At 37.2% G+C, this 21,770-nt stretch overlaps 1 long non-coding RNA gene across 2 annotated transcripts in view; it reads right to left on the bottom strand.

Moving 5' to 3' along the window:
• LOC110348524 (uncharacterized) overlaps nt 1-21,770 on the bottom strand; it is a 187,960-nt gene that overhangs the window by 129,818 nt on the left and 36,372 nt on the right. The window lies entirely within an intron of this gene.

Here is a 21,770-nt window from a genome sequence, read left to right as displayed (position 1 = left end):
TTAGTTGCACAGGTAGAGGAAACAACCAACTCGGAGGTTGTTAAATGAGACTGGTGTGTTTGAGCAACAGCAAAGAGGCCACAAGGACTCAAGAAGGGGGAACAAGGGAGAGAAAAAGATGAAATATGGGACAGGAGGTACAAAGTGTGTATGGTCTTGTGTCCACTATAAGGATTCTGGCTTGTCCTCCAAATGAAATGTACAGGGTTTTGAGTATAGATTGCTGTGTTGAGCAAAGATTGACAGAGCCCAAAAGTAAAAGCAGAGATACCACAAGGAGTTGACTGTAGTAATCCAACTAAAGCTGAGAGTGATAGTGAAGGTGAAGAGATATGTTGAGATTATGGATATATTTTATTGCTTACATTTTTTCAGTGAAGTAGAAGAAAAGTCATCAGTTGACAGCAAGAATGAGGAGTAAACAATAATATTTGAGAAGAGACAGAGCAAAAGTATCAAATAGCCACCTAAGAGAGGAACAAAATCAATTAGGAATGAATAAAATGATAGGTGGTGGCACTGAGAGAAGGACCACAACTTAAGGTTGGTGGCTATGAATTAAAAGTGAGGTGAGTCAACATGGCAGTAGGCTTTTCTCCAGCTGTGCTTATCCATGGATGCAAATAAAGAGTTGTATTTATCTAGAGCTATGATTTTGTCAAGGACAAACTCCAAGAGGTGCATATGAGTAATTATAATGATTGACCATGAAATCAAGGCTTGGTGAGCATGTGACAGAGAATGGCAAGGGAGTAAGAGATACTGAAAGATAGTAGGATGGACACATCAGTGGACACAGGAGAGAAGTCCCGGGTCGCAGGGAACCCACCCCATCCAGCTCGCTCCCATGGCAGCGATCCACTTAGCCACGCAGGTGCCTACAGGACACACACATACACACACACCCCCGCCGTGCTCCTCTGGCCTCTTGGCTCTACCGCCACCTGGCTCCACACTACAAAGACACAGGGGACACCAGACCACCAAACGACCATACTGGGTAAGTTGGAGAGATCATCACCTCCCATCAGAACCTGGACTATCTTCAGAGGAAGGGCAGCTGGAACCTGCAGTAGAACCTTGCAGAGTTCAATCCTATAGGAGGACAGGGAGCTCAACTTGGGACTTGCAGCCAGAAATCTGCCTGAATCGCAAGGGTCTGTGACTGGCTTGCTGAGATTCATTGACTTATATCTGCACACTGCTGCCCACGTTGTCTATTGTGACAGCAGAGACATACCCTGAAGGAGGCCCTTCATTTTCATTTTTATTTTTTATTTCCAAAATTAGTACTATTGGTTTGGGGTTCTCTTATTTTTAATTTTTTTCCTTACTCTTTGCAACTTTTTGTTTTTCTCTTCTTTTTTTTTTCCTTCTTGCTTTTCCCTTTCCATTACCTCTCTCTCATTCCACTTACTCTCTTGCTGTCCCACATTGTTCTTCATCTCCCTTTTTGTTCCTGTTCTGGCCCTCATTCAGATTTCTTCTTTTTCTTTTCTCCTCTTTTTCCTTCTCTTGCCCTTGTCCTCTGGCTTCACTGCTAACCTTCCCCTATCCTTCTACCTATCTATCCCTCCCTCCCCAACTCCTTCTAACTCCCCACCCCAAAGGGTAAAGCTGCTATATTGAAGAGATTATTCATTATAAACATATGTTGGGTTAGTCCTCAATTTTGATTTAATTCAATAAGTTCAAGGTGATAGATTAATAACTACCACAAAATGTCATTTTCTAAGATGTACTTGATGCTATGGTGTTACTGATTGTATCACTTGGGCTAAGGTGATGTTATTGATCTAATCAGTTGTCCTTCCTGGTATATTGAAAATGAGATAGTCTCAGAGTCATTAGAGTCTCAAAACCTAAAGACCAGCTATGTCTGGAAGACACCTCTGAGAAGCAATCATTCCATAAGGGTTCTAATTACAAGCAACAAAGCTACTTACAATAAGCAATTTTGAAGTATCAACCCAGGAATTATACCAAGGACAGTACTAAAGAAACAAAGATGAGAAGACATTTAAGCAAGGCACAAACTTGACTTCTACCGCACCAAGGGTAAACTCTGGAGGAAACGAGGTGGAAAAGTCCAATAATCAACCACCTGGATACCCTGAACTGATAGCACAAGAAGTAACAAAACAGATAAATGAAGCTCTAGAAAAATTCAAAACAAAAATAATGTCCCATATAACTACAGAGATGGTGAGCAGAGTGAAAGACATTATTAGAGGCTCTAGAACAGAAACTGATAAAAAAAAAAAAATAGATGAGCTCAGAAACATGCTGGAAGCCAGGAATGCCCACCATAAGAAAGAAATGGAAACCATGATCACCCAAAATAAGAAAGAAATGGAATCCATGAAATGGATTGAAACAGATATTCAGGAGATTAAAAGCTCCTTTGAAAGAATTCACAACAGATTAAGGGAATATGAAGATAGAATATATAGAAGACAGGATTGCGGTGAAGGACCTTGAAAACAGAGATTTCTTAAAATTAGAAAGGGACCACAAGAAATCAATCCAGCAGCTGCTAGACAATGCAAAGAAGAATAACATGAAACTGATAGAAGTCCACGAAAAAACAGGAGAAAGTACAATTGACATAAAAAAACTGTTCACAGAAGTAATAGTGGAAAACTTCCCAGACAGAGGAGGAGAATTGGACATACAGATAAGTGAGGCATATAGAGCTCCAACTAGCCATGATCAAAAAATATCTACACCTAGACATATAATAATCAAGATCCCAGAAACCCAACAGAAGAACAAAATCCTACAAGCAGTTAGAGAAAAGAAACAAATCACCTACAAAGGAAAGCCCATTAGAATCACAGCAGACTTCTCAACACAAACCCTCAAGTCAAGGAGAGCCAGGAGTGAAGTATTTCAAGCCCTAAAAGAAAATAACTCCCAATCTAGACTGTTGTATCCTGCAAAATTATCTTTCAAAATTGATGGGGAAATTAGATACTTCCATGACAAAAAACACCTGAGAAATTTCACAAACACCAAACCAGCACTACAAGCAATTTTAAACAATATCCTAGAAAAAAACAATGAAGGTCACAACTCCATAAGGCCCAACAGAGGGAAGGCACCAGGCAAGGTAAGAACCTAAAGGGAAAGGGAGAAAAAGAAATAAAAGAACCAACAAAAGTAAAACTTCATGAAAAGGATGAATCAATATCTATCAACTTTAACCATCAATGTTAATGGCCTCAATTCAGCAATCAAAAGAAATAGACTGGCAGAATGGATTAAGAAGCAAAATCCAGCAATATGCTGTATACAAGAAACACACCTAACTCAAAAGGAAATTCATAGACTGAAAGTAAAAGCAGGGAAAACAGTTCTGCACAACACAGGAACCCAGAAAAAAGCAGGGGTAGCAATCTTATTTGCAGACAAAGTAGATTTCAAACCAAAAGTAATTAAGAGAGACAAAGATGGTCACTACATTCTTGTGAAGGGAACAATCCAAGAGGAAGAGATGACAATCCTAAATATATATGTACCAAATACAAATGCCCCCAACTATACAAAAAAATATTAATGGACATGAAAAAGCAAATAAGCAGTAACACAATTGTAGTGGGAGACCTCAGTACACCACTACCACAAATACACAGATCATCTAGACAAAAAAGTAACAACGAAATTCTAGAACTGAACCAAGCTATTGAACAAATGGACTTAATAGATGTTTACAGAGTGTCCCACCCCACAAAATCAGAATACACATTCTTTTTGGCTGCACACAGGTCATTCTGCAGAATAGACCACATGCTACTCATAGGACATGTCTAAGTAAATGTAAAAGAATTGAAGTTGCCCCCTGCATATTATCAGATCATAGTGAAATAAAATTGGAGATCAATAACATAAGAAACCACAAAACCCCTACAAACACATGGAAACTGAATAACACCCTCCTGAACAACCAATGGGTCATAGAGGAAATTAGAGAAGAAATTAAGCAGTTTCTGCAAGTAAATGATAATGCCAGTACAACATGCAGGAATCTAGGGACACAATGAAAGCAGTTCTACGTGGGAAATTCATAGCAGTGAATGCCCATACTAGGAAAACAGAAAAAACTTGAATAAATAACCTTATGCTGAACCTCAAGCTCCTAGAAAAAGAAGAGCATAACTAATCCAAAGCTCATACAAGAGAAGAAATTATAAAGATCAGAGCAGAAATCGATGGGGTGGAGACTAAGAGAATGATACAAAAAAATCAATAAATCAGAGGTGGTTTTTCAAAAGAATAAATAAAATTGATAAACCTTTAGCCAACCTTATTCAAAAAAGGAAAGAAAAGGTGCAAATCCATGCAATTAAGAATGAAAAATGTGAAGTCACAACAGATCCAACAGAAATCCTGAGAATCAATACCTACTTTGAGAATCTGTACTCTAATAAAATGGAAAACACAGAAGAGGTGGATAGATTCCTAGATAAATATGAATTGCCAAAGTTAAATGAAGAAGATACAGAAATTCTAAACACCCCAATTACAATGAATGAAATTGAAAATGTAATTAAAAATTTACCAACAAAGAGAAGCCCAGGTCCTGTTGGCTTCACTGCTGAATTCTACAAGACATTTAAAGAAGAACTATTGCCATTACTCTTTAAACTCATCAAGGAAATTGAAAGGGAAGCAAGGTTTCCAAATTCATTTGTGGAAGCAAATGTTACTTTGATTCCAAAACCTGGGAAAGACTGAACCCAAAAAGAGAACTACAGGCCAATCTCCCTAATGAACATAGACGCAAAAATCCTCAACAAGATACTGGCAAACAGAATACACAGAGGTCATCAAGATCATACAGAGGCAGGTCTGCAGACACGTACCGAGGTTGTTGGTTGTGCTGAAAACACCGAATCAGCCCCCTGCAGAAAGGAATGTGGACGTGGTCCCAAGATCACTGGTCAAGCTGAAAACACCGAATCAGCCCGCTGCAGACAGGCAGATCTGCGGACCCAGTCCAAAGGTCACTGGTCACACTGAAAACACCGAATCAGCCCATGCCCTGACAGCAATCCACTGGAAACCGCCCCCCCCCGCCACCGTTCCTTTGACCTCTTCTCTGTACAGCCACCTGGTTCCACACTACAAAGACGCAGAGGAAATCAGACCACCAGACCACTGTACTTGAGCTAATCAAGTTCTCAGCATTTAAAGAATTCCTGCCCAGAGGTAGGGGCTTCTGAGCCACCATCCCACTGCTCTGGGTCCAGGGGAAGGGGCTTTCAGGCCACCATCCCTACCACTGCACCTGGCCCATGACCCACCTCACCCAGCTCAGAGGAGGTGAGCCGCATGGATGCCAACAGCACCCCTCTCCCCTCCACCAGTCAAAATGAGAAAACATGTAAATAAGTCTCAAAACCAGACTTCTAGATCACCTACAGCAACCTAAAAGGGAAATGACATGGAGCACTCTGATACCCAACCACCTGGACCCACTGAACTGCCAACAAAAGGGGATCTGGAAAAAATGAAATCAGAAATAATCTCACAGATCACAGGAGAAATTGTTCTCCTAGTGCAAGACATGATTAATAAATCTAGAGAGAAGCTCAGGAACATGACGGAATCCCAACATAAGAAAAAAAATGGAATCCATAAAACAGACACAAATACATTTCCAGTAGATGAAAAACTCCATTGAAAGTTTACACAGCAGAATGAGCCAATGAGAGGACAGAATTTCAGATATAGAAGATAAGATTGCAATTAATGACCAGGAAAAGAAAAATTGTTTCAAAATTATAAGGGAACACAAGAAATCAATTCAGCAGCTGCTAGATCATGCAAAGAAGAATAACATAAGACTGATCAGAGTCAATGAAGGAACAGGAGAGAGTGGAGATGACATAAAAAAACTCTTCACAAAAGTAATGGCAGAAAACTTCCCAAGCAGGGGAAAAGAACTTGACATACAGATAAGTGAGGCATATAGGACTCCAAATAGCCTTGATCAAAAAACATCTACACATAGGCATATAATTGTTAAGATTCCAGAAACTCAACAGAAGAACAAAGTTCTACAAACAGTTAGAGAAAAGAAACAAATCAGATACAAAGGAAAGCTCATCAGAATCACAGCAGACTTCTCAACACAAACCATCAAGGCAAGAAGAGCCTGGAGTGACATACTCCAAGCTCTAAAAGAAAACAGCCTCCAATCCAGATTGATGTACCCTGCAAAACTGTCTTTAAAAGTTGATGGAGAAATAAGATACTTTCGTGACAAAGAGCACCTTAGAAACTTCGTGAATACCAAACCAGCACTCCAAAGAATTTTACACAATATCCTTCCTAGGAACAGACATTGAGGATCACAACCCCAGGAAGCAAACCAGAATGAACCCATCTGGCACAACAAGAAATTAAATGTAAAGGAGGAGAACCCAACAAAAAGAAAAAGTCATGACAATGATAAGTCAATAGTTTCAGTTATAACCATCAACGTTAATGGTCTCACTTCACCAATTAAAAGAAATAGACTGGCAGAATGGGTCAAGAAGAAAAATCCAAAAATATGCTGCACACAAGACACACTTAATCCAAAATGAAACTCATGGATTCAAGTTAAAGGGTGGAAAACAATACTCCATGTGAAAGGAACCAGAAAAAAAGCAGGAGTAACAATCCTCCTTGCAGACCAAGTAGATTTCAAACCAACACTGATTAAGAGAGACAAAGAAGGACACTACATCCTTGTAAACGGAACAATCCAACAGGAACAGATGACAATCATAAATATCTATGCACCAAACACTAGTGCACCCAACTATATAAAACAAATACTAACAGACATGAAAAGTCATACATACACTAGCACAATTGTAGTGGGGGACCTCAAAACTCCACTGTCACAAATAGATAGATCAACTAGACAAAAAGTAAGTAATGAAATACTAGAACTCAATCGAACTCTTGATCAAATAAACTTAACAGATGTTTACAGAGTCTAACACCTCACAAAATCAGAATACACATTCTTCTCAGCTGCACATGGGTCATTCTCCAAAATAGATCACATATTCACAAATAGAACATGTTTAAGTAAGTGCAAAGGAATTGAAGTTATCCCCTATATATTATCAGACCATAGTGTGATGAAACTGGAGATTGAGAGCAACAAAAGCTGGAAAAATTTTATGAACACATGGAAATTGAACAACACACTTCTGAATAACTAATGGGTCACACAGGAAATTAAAAAAGAAATCAGACAGTTCCCTCAATTAAATGACAATGATGATGCAACATATCGGAATCTATGGGACACAATGAAAGCAGTCTTACCAGGGAAATTCATAGCAGTGAATATGCATATTAGGAAAACAGAGCGAGCCCAATTAAACAACCTGATGCTGAACCTCAAGCTTCTAGAAAAAGAAGAACAGGACAACACCAAAGCTCATACAAGGGAGGACATTATAAAGATCAAAGGAGAAATCAATGCAATGGAGACTAAGAGAATGATACAAAAAATCAATGAAGCCAAGAGTTGGTTCTTCAAAAGAATCAACAAAATTGACAAATCCTTAGCCAACCTTATCAGAAACAGGAAAGAAAAGGCCCAAATCCATGCAATTAAGAATGAAAAGGGTGAAATTACAACAGACCCAGAAGAAATACAGAGGATCATCAATACCTACTTCCAGAAACTATACCCCAATAAGATGGACAACACAGAAGAAATAGGCAGATTCCTAGATACATGTGAAATACCAAAGTTGAACAAAGAAGACCTAAAAATTCTGAACAACCCAATATCAACCAATGAAACTGAAAATGTAATTGAAAACTTATCAACTAAGAAAAGCCCAGGCCCTGATGGCTTCACTGCTGAATTCTACAAGACATTTAGAGAGGAACTACTGCCACTACTGTTTAAACTCTTCAATGAAATTGAAAGGGAAGCAATACTCCCAAATTCATTCCTGGAAGCAAGCATCACCTTGATCCTCAAAGCAGAGAAAGACCCAACCGAAAAGGAGAACTATAGGCCAATCTCACTAATGAACATAGATGCAAAAATCCTTACTAAGATACTGGCAAATAGAATGCAGAAGAACGTCAAGAAGATCATACACCCTGATCAAATGGGATTCATCCCAGGGATGCAGAGATGGTTCAGCATATGCAAATCAATCAATGTAATACACTGTATCAATACAGCCAAGGACAAAAACCATATGATTATCTCCATAGATGCAGAAAAAGCATTAGACAAAATCCAACACATATTTATGATTAAAAACCCTACAAAAAATTGGAATAGATGGTCTCTGCCTCAACCTGATAAAAGCCATCTATGAAAATTCAACAGCCAATATCATACTAAATGGTCAAAAACTGAAATCCTTCACACTAAAATCAGGAAGAAGACAAGGATGTCCACAGTCACCACTACTGTACAATATAATCCTGGAAACATTAGCCATGGCAATTAGACAAGAGAAAGAAATAAAAAAAATAAAGATAGGAAATGAAGTCAAATTGTCATTATTTGCAGATGACATGATACTCTATATAGAAGACCCCAAGAACTCCACCAAAAGTCCTCTAGACTTAATAACCAAATTCAGTCAAGTAGCTGGTTACAAGGTCAACACACAAAAGTCAATAACTTTCCTCTACACGAATGAAAGACGCACTGAGAGAGAAACAGGGCAAACAATTCCTTTCACAATACCATCCAAAAAACTGAAATACCTAGGAATCAACCTAACAAAAGAAATCAAAGACCTCTTCTCTGAAAACTATGGCACTCTGAAAAGAGAAATTGAAGATGATATCAGAAAATGGACAGACATCCCCTGCTCCTGGATAGGAAGGATTAATAGAGTGAAAATGGCCATACTTCCAAAACTGCTATATAGACTCAATGCAATTCCAATTGAGATCCCAGCAGCATACTTCATGGACCTTGAGAAAACAATCCAAAAATTCATTTGGAACAAGAAGAGACCCAGAATAGCAAAAGCAATTCTAGGTAACAGAGATGTGGCAGGGGATATCACAAACACCAACCTGCAACTATACTACAATGCTACTGTGATAAAAACAGCATGGTACTGGCAAAGAAGCAGATCAGAGGGAGGACCAGTGGAACAGATTAGAAGATGCAGAAAAGACCTCAGACACAGTCAGCCATCTCATCTTTGACAAAGGAGCCAAACACCCTCACTGGAGGAAAGATAACCTCTTTAATAAATGGTGCTGGAAAAATTGGGCTTCAACTTGCCAAAGATTAAAACTAGACCTATATCTCTCACCATGCACTAAACTAAAACCAAAATGGATTAAAGATCTAAATATTAAAATAGAAACGCTGAACCAGTTGGAACAGAAGTTAGGTAGAACTCTTGAAGACACTGGTCTAGGAAACGATTTTATGAACAAAACCTCAGTTGCCCATGAACTAGCACAAACAATCAACAAGTGGGATCTCTTCTTCTTAAAAATCTTCTGTACAGCAAGAGAAACCACCAGCAGTGTGAAAAGACAACCCACAATGTGGGAAAAAATCTTCACCTGCTTTTCCTCAGACAAAGATCTACTATCTTGGGTCTATAAAGAACTTAAAAAGATCAAACCTCTGAAATTTAAAGACCCAATCCGAAAATGGGCATCTGAAATGAACAGACATTTCTCAGACAAAGAAGTAGAAATAGCAAATAAATACATGAAAAAATGTTCAACATCACTGGTCATTGGAGAGATGCAAATGAAAACAATGCTGAGATTCCACCTCACTCCAGAAAAAATGGCTGCTATCATGCAATCAGTCTATAACAAATGCTGGCAGGGCTGTAGGGAAAGAGGAACCCTGGTCCACTGCTGTGGGAGTGCAGACTGGTGCAACCACTGTGGAAATCAGTATGGAGATATCTCAAAGAACTAGGACTGGAAGTCCCATTTGACCCCGCTATTCCACTGCTGGGGATCTTCCCCAAAGAATTAAAAGAATCACACCACAGTGATATATGTGCACCCATGTTCATAGCAGCAGTTTGTGATAGCTAAAACTTGGAAACAGCCCAAATGCCCATCAACTGGAGACTGGATAAAGAAAATGTGGGGGTTTTTTATAAAATTGAGTACTACTCAGCCATAAAAAATGAGAAATTGGAGACATTTATAGCTAAATGGATGCACATTGAGCCGATAGTCTTAACTGAAATAAATAGGACACACATGTATAAATACCAAATAGTTTCTCTGGTGTGAGAAACTGAAAATGTAAATGGAGACTAAAATGTATGATAGGTAATGTGAAATATGAAGAAAAGAGGCAAAGGAGAAGGAGGCGGGAGGAGTAGGGGAAAGGAAAGATGGAAATGGAGTTAATATGAGAAAATGGAAAAATAGGAACAAAATCTTTGTAAATAGGGAGGGATGAAGGGGTTGAAGGGAGGGCTGGGCAAAGGTGAAAGATGGGAACCAAGAGAGATTACGTAAAGGTGCAAATTTCCAATGATGAATGTCATTATATTGTATACCTAAAATGTACCAATGATTAAAATGAATAATCAATAATGTAAAATAGGAAGAAAAGTTCCAAAGGGGTAGGGGTAGTGAGAGGGGCAGGGGAAAGGAAAGAAGGGAAAGGAAAAATGATGAGAAATGGAAAAAATGGAAATAAAGCCTTTGTAAATAGGGAAGGATGGAGGGGGTGAAGGGAGGGCTAGGAATGGACAAAAAATATGAACCAAGATGCATCATGTAAAGGTACAAGTTCCCAATGAGAAATGTAATTGTGTTGTATACCTAAAATGTACCAATAAAAGAATTTAAGAGAAAAAAAAAAAAAGATCATACACCCAGACCAAGTCAGACTCATACCATGGATGCAAGGATGGTCCAACATTCATAAATCAATAAATGTAATACAATATATTAATAGAGTCAAGGACAAAAACCATATGATCATCTCAATAGATGCAGAAAAGGTACTTGACAAAATCCAACACCCATTCATGATAAAAACACTATAGAAAATTAGAATAGAAGGCCTTTATATCAACCTGATTAAGGCTATCTATAAAAAAACCAACAGCCAATATCATACTAAATGGTCAAAAGCTGAAAACTTTCATGCTAAAATCAGGAACAAGACAAGAATGCCCACTATCACCACTCCTGTTCGATATAGTTCTGGAAACATTAGCCACAGCAATTAGAAAAGAGAAAGAAATAAAAGGAATAAAGATAGGAAAGGAAGAAGCGAAAGTGTCATCATTTACTGATGATATGATACTTTACATAGAAGATCCAAAAAACTGCCAAAACACTTCTAGACTTAATTGAGTGATTCAGTAGAGTAGCTGGATATAAGGTCAACACTCAAAAAACAACAGCCTTTTTGTACACAAATAATAGACTCACAGAGAAAGAAAGTAGGGAAACAATTCCTTTTACAATAGCATCCAAAAAAATGAAATATCTAGGAATCAATCTAACAAAGGAAGCAAAAGACCTCTACGCTGAAAACTATAGCACTCTGAAAAAAGAGATCAAAGAGGATATAAGAAAATGGAAAGACATCCCTTGCTCCTGGGTAGGAAGAACCAATATAGTGAAAATGGACATACTTCCAAAACTACTATATAGATTTAATGCAATCCTGATTGAAATTCCAACAATATACTTCACAGAACTAAAGAAAACAATCCAAAAATTCATTTGGAACCAGAAGAGACCTAGAATAGCAAAAGCAATTCTAGGCAACAGAGACATGGCTGGGGGTATCACAATCCCCAACTTGAAACTATACTACAAAGCTACTGTGATAAAAACAGCATGGTACTGGCAAAGAAACAGATCTGAGGATCAGTGGAATAGATTAGAAGATGCAGAAACAACTCCAGACATACTCAGCCACCTCATCTTCCACGAAGGAGCCAACCACCATCATTGGAGGAGAGATAGCCTATTTAATAAATGGTGTTGGAAAAACTAGATTTCACCCTGCCAAAGATTTAAACTAGACCCATACCTATCACCATGCACTAAACTAAAATAGAAGTGGATTAAAGATCTAAATATTAAAACAGAAACACTAAACTTGATGGAAGATAAGTTATGCAGAACTCTTGAAGACATTGGCATAGGAAAAGACTTTATGAACAAAACCTCAGTAGCATGGGAATGAGAAGATAGTATCAACAACTGGGATCTCATCTTATTAAAAAGCTTCTGCACTGCAAAAGAAACCACCAGCAGAGCTAAGAGAAAACCTACAATGTGGGAAAAAAATTTTAGCAGCTGTACCTCAGACAAAGGACTACTATCTAGAATATATAAAGAACTGAAAAAAATCAGATCCCCCAAATTCAAAGACCCAATTCAAAAATGGGCATCTGAAATGAACAGATATTTCTCAGACAAAGAAGTAAAAGCAGCAAATAAATATATGAAAAAATATTCAACATCACTGATCATTCGAGAGGTGCAGATGAAAACAACACTGAGATTCCACCTCAACCCAGAAAGAATGGCTACTATCAAGAAATCAACCAAGAAAAAATGCTGGCAGGGGTTTGTGGAGAAAGGAACCCTTCTCCATTGCTGGTGGGAGTGCAGGCTGGTGCAACCACTGTGGAAATCAGTGTGGAGATACCTCAAAGAACTAGGGCTGGAGGTCCCATTTGACCCAGCTATTCCACTGCTGGGTATTTTCCCAATAGAATTAAAAGAATCATACCACAGCGATATATATGTACCCATGTTTATAGTGGCACAGTTTGTGATAGCTAAAGCTTGGAAACAGCCCGAGTGCCCATCGACTGGAGACTGGATAAAGAAGATGTAGGTTTTTTTGTAAAATGGAGTACTACTCAGCCATAAAGAACAAGAAACTAGAGTCATTTATAGCTAAATGGATGCATATTGAGGCCATACTCTTAAGTGAAATAAATAGGACACACATGTGTAAATACCGAATAGTTTCTCTAGCGTGAGAAACTGAAAGTGTAAATAAGGATTAAAATGATTAAATGAATAATTTGAAATAGGAAGAAAAGTCCAAAGGGGTAGAGATGATGGGAGGGGAAGGGGAAAGGAAAGAAGGGAAAGGAAAAATTATGAGAAAAGAAAAAAAATGGATACAAAGTCTATGTAAATATGGAGGGGTGGAGGGGATGAAGGGAGGACAGGTAATGGGGAAAAAATAAGAACCAAGATACATCATGTACAGGTACAAGCACCCAATGACAAATGTAAATGTATTGTATACCTAAAATGTACCAATAACAGAATTTAAGAATAAAAAAAAAAGAAAGTAGGATCACTGAAGTAGCAATATTGGCTGCATGTTTTTAGTTGGACCCATTTTTTCAGCCACAATTCTTTCTTTCTGAATTTTGATTTTGTCGTATTTTATCTTTTTTGTATCATGTGAAAATAATGATAAATACAGTGTTAATGCACTCATTCATTCACCTATTCAAAAAATACTGATAAATACTAAGTACCAGATGCTGTAGGATATAAAGTTAAACAAGATTGCTCTTTGAGGGGCCAGGGATTTAGCTCAGTGGTTTTGCCGCCTGCTGAGCAAACATAAGGACTAGAGTTTGATCCCCAGTACCAAAAAAAAAAAAAAAAAAAAAAAGATTGTTCTTTGACAAAGGTTTCATAGCCTAGCAAAGAAAACGAATGTGTAAAAGAGGAATCACAAACAATATGGTAAGTACCACAGAATTACAAAGACACTTCTAAATCATCCTTGAGGGTTGACCAATGATTTCCATTGGAAGAGGATTCTGGAATTAGAGTTTTAAAGATCAAATAGGACTTAGCAAAAGAAAATAGGGGTTTTCCATGGCTCTTCTAAATTATAAATAAAATTGTTGACTGAGGTTGGGCTAGGACACTAAGCTTATGACATGCCCCCAAAGACTACCTCCAAAATTATACAATTTCATCAAGAGTTCTAACAGTTCTACAACTGTTCTAACATCCATCCCCTGGTAGCAAGAATGAGAAGACATAGCCATTTCACTCACACCTGTTTTCTCCACTTCATACACAAAGCCACCTTTGAGCAAATTTCTCTAACTTTCCAACCAGGTAACCTACCTAAAGAGATTGATTTGTCATCTGTTATTTTTTTCCTAGAAAATTCAGTCAGGTAGGGCCAGGCATTTAGCTCAGTGGTTCCACTGCCTGCCTCACAAGCACAAGGTCCCGAGTTTGACCCCCGGTACCAAAAAAAAAAAAGAAAGAAAATTCAGTCATGTCCTCATAATTAATCACCAACTTTTTGCCTAAGTGCTAAAAAACTACTTGTTTAATATTTTGTTTTAGGAATTGGCCTGACTTCAGACTCATCAACCTGTAACTTGCATGTTCATTGAGGATGGAATCAAGTTGGAAATCAATGTCTTTCTCTGAAAATATTTGAAGGAGATGACAGTGTTGAAGAATCATTTTCATGCTGAAAATATTGAGGGAAAGTACTGCCTAAAACAAAGGTTGAAGACAAACAGGGCAGGATAAATGCAAGAAAAAGACAAGACATTGACCTACAGAAAAGGAGTGATATGTAAGAGATTTGCCTTCATTTCACAAAGGGAGTAATGCAGGGCAGCCTGGGTAAAGTCCTTGGAAATCAAAGATAATGTCTGGACCCTGACATCTGGGAAAAGGCTTTCTTAGAGCTAGAGATAAAAGCCAGACTTACTTGGAGGAAACTTGGAAACCTTTTTTTAAATAAAGCAAAGGAAATTACTCTCTATGACATCACGCCAACTCTGCCAATTCCCAGCTTGCCAGTGCTTGTGACAATGTTTACAATTACAAATTCAAATGCACAAAGTCCTTAGTTGCACTGCAGCTCAGCAAGGCTGCCAAGAATCTGGGATAATTCCTTCAAGGGAAAGGAAAGAGCAAACAAACAAACATAAATTGATGACAGACAAAGAATTACAGTTCAGCTTGGATAACAAACACTAGAGTAGAGAGTTAAAGCAATTGCATTAAATGGGTCAGCCCAGGGCCTATTTGATATCCAAGCAATGAATTGCTTTTTTCTTTTCTTTAATTGTAAAAGTCTAGTACCAAAAATTATGTTTTATTTCTTTAGTGCCTATCTAGTTTTTATATCTTCAAAATCAAAATACAGATTGAATACTATTTTTATTAAAGTCGAAAGCAGTACTTGACCAAGGATGTAGAATAGCTAAGAGAGACTTCCTTTGATTCTCTTTTGGTTAAATTTTTTTTATGTAATGCTTGAGTGAAGTATCTGATGAGCAGAAAACCTGCTCAGTTTTTGCTGGAGAAGCAGGAGATGGAAACTAGAAACCTTGAAGCTGCCAAAGTTAAAACAATCTGATTAAATTTCCTCTCAACATTAGGAACAATTTAGTATTATGCCAAGACCATCTAGCCCGAAAACAAGTATGTTTCCTTTAGGGAAAGGCAGCTAAGGCAATTAGAAGAATATGCCAATTGGTGAAGTTGAGAAATATCATTGAAACATTCTATTTCTGCTTCAACATAAAAATCTTATTTTAAAATATTAGAATTATTAAAGAAATAGCAACTCAAACATTACTAACAATCATTATATAGATGGGTTTTCTATTCTATGGATGGGTACTGTCACATTGTTTTACATCTCTTAAGGAACAACTATGCTACAAAAGCAAAAGATTTTGAAAACTGAGCTACATGAATAGTGTAGACTGAAGTGAAAGTAACTGCATGCTAAATTAATCTGACACATTTAATAATGAATCATTGTTGTGCTATATGGTGATTATGTATAATTGACAATTTATATAGTTTTGTATTTAGTATTTTTAACAATTTTCCTCTTTTATTTTTTATTTCTCAACACCTACTGTCAGTGTTGCTTGACAGTTTTCCTGACTCCAAGACAGATTTTAATTCTCATTACATTATTTTGTCATACAAGTTAAAATAAGATTCTTAACTTGAGGACCGGGGATTTAGCTCCGTGGTTTCACCACCTGCTGTGCAAGCGCAAGGACCCGAGTTCGATCCTCAGTACCAAAAATAAAAAAAGTTAGGTTCAAGGCTTGCCCCAAAGATGTCAGTGCCTCCTAACAGCCCCCATGTCTTACCCACCCTACACCAACGTGGCAGCCCTTCAAATATCATTTCAACTACTCTCCCTCCATTCAGGACCCTAGAAATCCTGATGTCTGAAAAGTCAGGAAAATAAAACCATAGGGTGTAAATCTGTAAAGGAGTTGGCGAGGATGCAGCATTCCATGAAGGGTGAGGAGAGCAAGTCAGTCAACATGGGCTGGAAAAAAGTGGAGAAGAAGACACCCCAGAGAAAGCAGTCTGGAGTTCACAAGTCTGCATGCAGACACCTTCAGGCAAAACACAAAGTTTGACCCTTGGGGCTTTTTCTTGCTTGTTTTGCCCTGACATTTAACCTTAACGTCACTAGATGCCTTAAAAAGATGGGACAGTTTATTCCACATTATTTCACAGACATCTTTTCTACCTTACTCCTGCATACGATGACTGATGCACGGTAGGACCTCAATAAATAGTTCTGGAATGAATCATTTTTCAGTGTGGTGGTGGGGAGGGTGTTAGAGACTGAACCCAGAACCTCATACATGCTAGGTAAGTGCTCTACCCCTGAGCTACAACCCCAGCCCTACTTTAATCATTTTTTAAAACAAAAATGCTCAGTATTGGTTGTATATTTCTCAACAGAACAAGGCGGCTGACACACTTAATCAACTAACTATAGTTGTTAAGTTGTTGACCCAGAAATGGCCCAGGCATCAAGGATGTGGCAGGAGGAGCTGTGACCAACTTCCAGCTCTGGCTTAGTCATCCAGTATTCTAGGTTCAAAAGGTAGAAATCTGTTTTCCACCTCAATTCTGCCTTTTGTCTTAACTTACTGTTTGACTTTGACCCTGTCAGCCACTACTTGATCTTAGGGTGAACAGTTATTATACTACTTCTGTTTTCTGGTCTCTAAGAAGAAAATTTAAATTTTATTGAGCATTTCCTGCCTGCAAAGCACATACTAGACATTTCTGTAGAGGAGAAACATGACAATCTGGTGTCCCCTATTTTTTTTTCCGGGTCTGAGATCATCTGCAACAAGTAGCCATCTATCCTACCCTGAACATTCACAAGGAAGGGTATTTTAAAGCCTCTCTTAATAACAATGTTAACAATAAAAGTAATACTTCACTTCCAATCTCTTTTCCTTAATTCTCTTTTGGGGCTTAGCAAGGACACTGATAAACCATCTTACATTCCCTAGAGTTACAGAGCTTTTTTATTTCTAATCTAAACCCTGCCTGCTATAGTTTAAATCTATTTCCTCCTTTTCTATTCTCATAGAAGAGAGAGAAAAGCCATTCATCCTCCTCTATATAAAAGTTCTTCATGTATTAAAGATTTCAGCCTTCATTTCTCCAGGTTATATAATGCCAATTCCTTTCATTTTACTCATATATCTTATTTTCCAAGCTTTTAGATTAATTCCGTTGTACTCGTTTTGGACTCTATGGATAATGAAATAGTCATGCAGCCCCTTTCAGATTCTAATAGGGTAATAAACTTTCAGAGAGGGGAGTAATTTTAAATCTTAAATCAGAGTATCACATGATCTGGGACATAAAATATTTCTACAGAGCAGGAGGCTGGAAAATGCACATAAAATTGGCACAGAAAGCATTGGGAGAAATGAGAAAATACCATTTGGGTGTTATTGTCTTATAAAAGAGAAAACTAAGGCATGTGTCACAGCAAATAAGTAAAAGATGCAAGATTAAAATCACAATTAAAATTACCAGCTATTGATTCCTGGTTTTCTACCGAGTTGCTGTCAGGGGATTATGATATCCAATCACAGTAATCTAGACTGAGTTTAAAAAATAAATCACATTATCACAGCTTAATCAGGCAGTGGAAATTCACTGTCCACTGTGTTGATATTATTTTTCTGGAAAAATCTTTCAGTTCTCTCATTTCTTTTCCGACTTCTACAAAAGAATCCCTCTCCACTGCTATGTTCTATAGAAGGAAACAAAACTTCAGATTGTTAGTAAGTATCTTGTGCTTTATATGATATCTAAAATCAACTGATGTCTTATACTTTATATGATATTTCAAATCAATCAGCACATATATAAAATATCATTTGCCTAAATATTCATCAGCTAATAAATATATGTGACCATACAATGGAATATCATTCAACCATAGAAAGGAGTGATACATACTGAAACATAGATAAACCTTGAAAGAATGATGCTAAGTGAAGAAAACCACACACCATATGCAACATATTATATGACTGCATTTTAGGAAATGTCCAGAATAGGCAAATCCACAGAGAGAAATTACCAGAGGAAAACAGATGAAGAGTTAATGACTGTTTAACAGAGAAAGGATTTTTACCTAGGGTGGTGTTTTAAAGTACTAGTACTATAGAGTTGTGATGATTGCAAAACATTGTGAATATACTTAATGCCACTGAAATGTACATTTTAAAATTGTTAAAACAATAAAAGCTATGTGTGTTTTACCAAAAAAAGTTACGTGTGTTTTACCAAAACAAAGAAAATACTTGTATTCTGTATGTACTAGTGCAAAATGAGACAGAGATAGATATGTGAGCTAAGAGGGACTGACCCTCTTGCAAGTTGGTAATCAGCCAGCTCAGTATTGAGGATCTACTGAGATCAAAGTGTGGGGATGGGTGCTGAGATAACAGTAAAAGACATAGAAGACAATTTAACAGGACATTCATTCTTCTATTTGTTTTCTCTTTCCAAAGATATGTTTTTCCTTAGAGAAAATTACGAGTGAATTTTATCAACCCACCAAATGTGTATGTGTGGCCATTAATCATGACATGTGAAATTGGACTGAGAAACTCCTAGCAGATTGGCGAAGTACAGTTCTGGGTATGTCTGTGGGGTGTTTTCAGAGATGACTCCAGCAATGTGGAGGCAGGGAGGGGAAACACCAATAGGGTTGTATCTTGGAAGAATAAAGAGAAAGAAGAGGAAAGTTATTTTGCATGCATTTTTGAAGAGCCCCAGTCTGCCTGAGCAGGTTCATCTTTGGCTGTGATCATCTTTGGACATCGGTCTCCAGTTTTTGCAGCCTTCCACTACAGACTCATACCAGTGACTCTCCAGTGAGCTTCTCAGCCTTTAGTCTTGGACTGGTGCTGCATTCTTGCCTTCTTTTCCAAGGCTTATATCTTCCTGGGCTGAGCAGCTACTAGATCCTCCAGCTCTCCAGTGCAGACAGCCTCGTGGACTCTCTCAGCTCTGATCCTGTAAGCCTACCTAATAAATCCCCCTCCATAATTATGTAAGTATTTTCTAAAGAACCAGAATAAAGACTCAATATAGAGAGAACTAAAATAAGGATTGCCAAATTGACATTTAAATTCACACAAAATCATTATTAGATAACCTTGAAAAAAAGGGAGGGAGATAGTTTGTCCACATATTTCACAGAAAAGGATTCTTTCAATCTTCTGTACTATTTAGTGCAGAAGATAAAACATACATAAAGAATAAAACATACAAGATTGTTTGGATTATTGGGCTACTGTTTAGTATATATTCATTCTACTTTTCTCCATTCCTCGGTGGGCATGATGTATTTCCTGTCTTGTGGATTCTGAGCTTGGCCATATAACTGACTTTAGCCTATAAAATCTGAGAGGATTATGGGCATAGAGACATTAAATATGTTTTCAGAGTGAAGTTTAATTCTTGTGTTCTTGCTCTTTTCCATAAGATACTAATAGACACTAATTCTTGAACAGTAGAAAATATATGAGGCAGGTACAACCCCAACCAGCAGCCTGAAGAAGGTTGTTCAATTGTTCCAAACTGGACCAAACTGTAATCAAATGTAGATCTCTGAGCATGGAAATAAATTTGCATACTGTAAACTAAAGCTTTAGAGTAGTTATGCAGTCTTATTGTGGTAATAGGTGATTAATACAGCAGATATATTGAAATAAACTCTAGAATTCACCCAAAGTGTATAATTTAAATACTTAGTACACTAACTGCCAATAATAAATTAGTTTTTCTCTTAATAATTTTCTATTTGGTTATTATTTAGTATTAAAAATTGTTAACTATGTAAAACAGACATTTAAATAAGTAACTGACTTTTACCTATTTTAAGTAATATAACTGGTAAGACCTGCAAAATATATGACTTGGATGTTTAGAAATAGAGGCACTATAATGTTTGCCACATTTATGTGGATATAATCAGGTTTCAATAAACATCTTGATGAAAGCAAATTAATCACTAATTTGACATTTTCTCTTGGTAAATTAGCAAAATTAGATTTTGCATTAAATGAAAATAGGCTTGTAAGCATGTCAGTGCTAGTAAAAGATGTGATTCTAGCAAATATATTCACTATATCTTTCCATTCATTTTTATTGCCAAATTTCATTGTTTCAGACCCAGGCAGGGATCATAAAGCAATGTCACCTTTTCTGTGACACATTCCTTATGAACTATTTGAGAAGTTTGTATGGAAAGCATTTCATACATTCAAAGACCTTAGGATGTTACTGTTTTAACCTGTGTCCTCCATGGGCCTAGATGGAAAACTAAAACACTATTTTTGATCCTCCCAGGGAATATTTTAAGTTTATGAAAATAATTGAGTCTCTTAAAGAAAGGTAATTCAGTTCTAACTTTTTACTGCACCCACATTCTTTTCCTAATAAAATACTAATTTATCAAAGCATTGTTTACAAACTATGATGGACTATCTCATGGAAGGGAATTTCCCTTCTGTACTCTACCACTCACAAAAGTTAATTTGAGTAGAGAAAGTACACAAAATATCTCACAAAGGATAAAATAAAACCGTATTCATTAAGAGAAACACAAAAAAGGAATTTAATCTTTATGACAGGAAAAACACTGAAAGACAGGTAAGTGATATAAGTATGCAAATAGTATCTCAAGATGGCTAAGTTAAAATATTACTATGAAAAGACAAAAAAAAAAAAAAAAAAAAAAAACCCTAATTATCCACAAAGGAAAGTATACCAGTCTAGAAAAAGTACAGAGACAGGTCTCCAAAGTATATCCACTACAGTGTCCTTTGACTAAATTAGAGCCATGGAAGCCTTTCCTTGCATGTTTATGCTCTGTAAAGCAGCAAACCTTGTGATTAGAAAGAAAACTCAGAGAAGGTAACAGAAGAAAGCATTTGGGAAGGGCTGTCAATTTTACTGTCCTAAAATTGATAGAGGCAATATTTTGCTATGCTAATTTAGAATTGTAGTGAGCTCAAAAAATGATAAAGCTCTAATATCCATAAAACCAAATAAATTTCAAGTCTAAACTAAATTATTTTAAGTATTTTAAATGACTTCTAAAACACTTGAAAAGATTTCAATCTCTGTAGTACCAGACCTCTAAATAGTTTCCTAAAATTCTTGGCATGAGTTAGTTAGCTTTCCGTTGCTGTGACAAAACATGTGACAAAATCTATTTAAAGGGGAAAAGGTTTATTTTGGCTCATGGTTCCAGAGATTTCAGTCCACGATCACTCAGCTTCATTGTTTCTGGGCCACATGGGCAGCCCATCTTGGCAGAAAACAAATAATGGAGCAAAGGTGCTCACCTCATGGTGGTCACAAAGGGGAGAGAGAGAGAGGGACAGAGACAGGGGGGAAGGACAGAGAGAGAGGCAGACAAAGAGACAGAGACATACAAAGGCACAGAG

The sequence above is a fragment of the Heterocephalus glaber genome, unplaced genomic scaffold (genome assembly GCF_053883595.1).
Source record: "Heterocephalus glaber isolate CG9 unplaced genomic scaffold, H.glaber_assembly_v1.0 deba00001465, whole genome shotgun sequence".
NCBI lineage: Eukaryota > Metazoa > Chordata > Mammalia > Rodentia > Bathyergidae > Heterocephalus > Heterocephalus glaber.
This window is presented reverse-complemented; position numbering and strand designations above follow the sequence as displayed.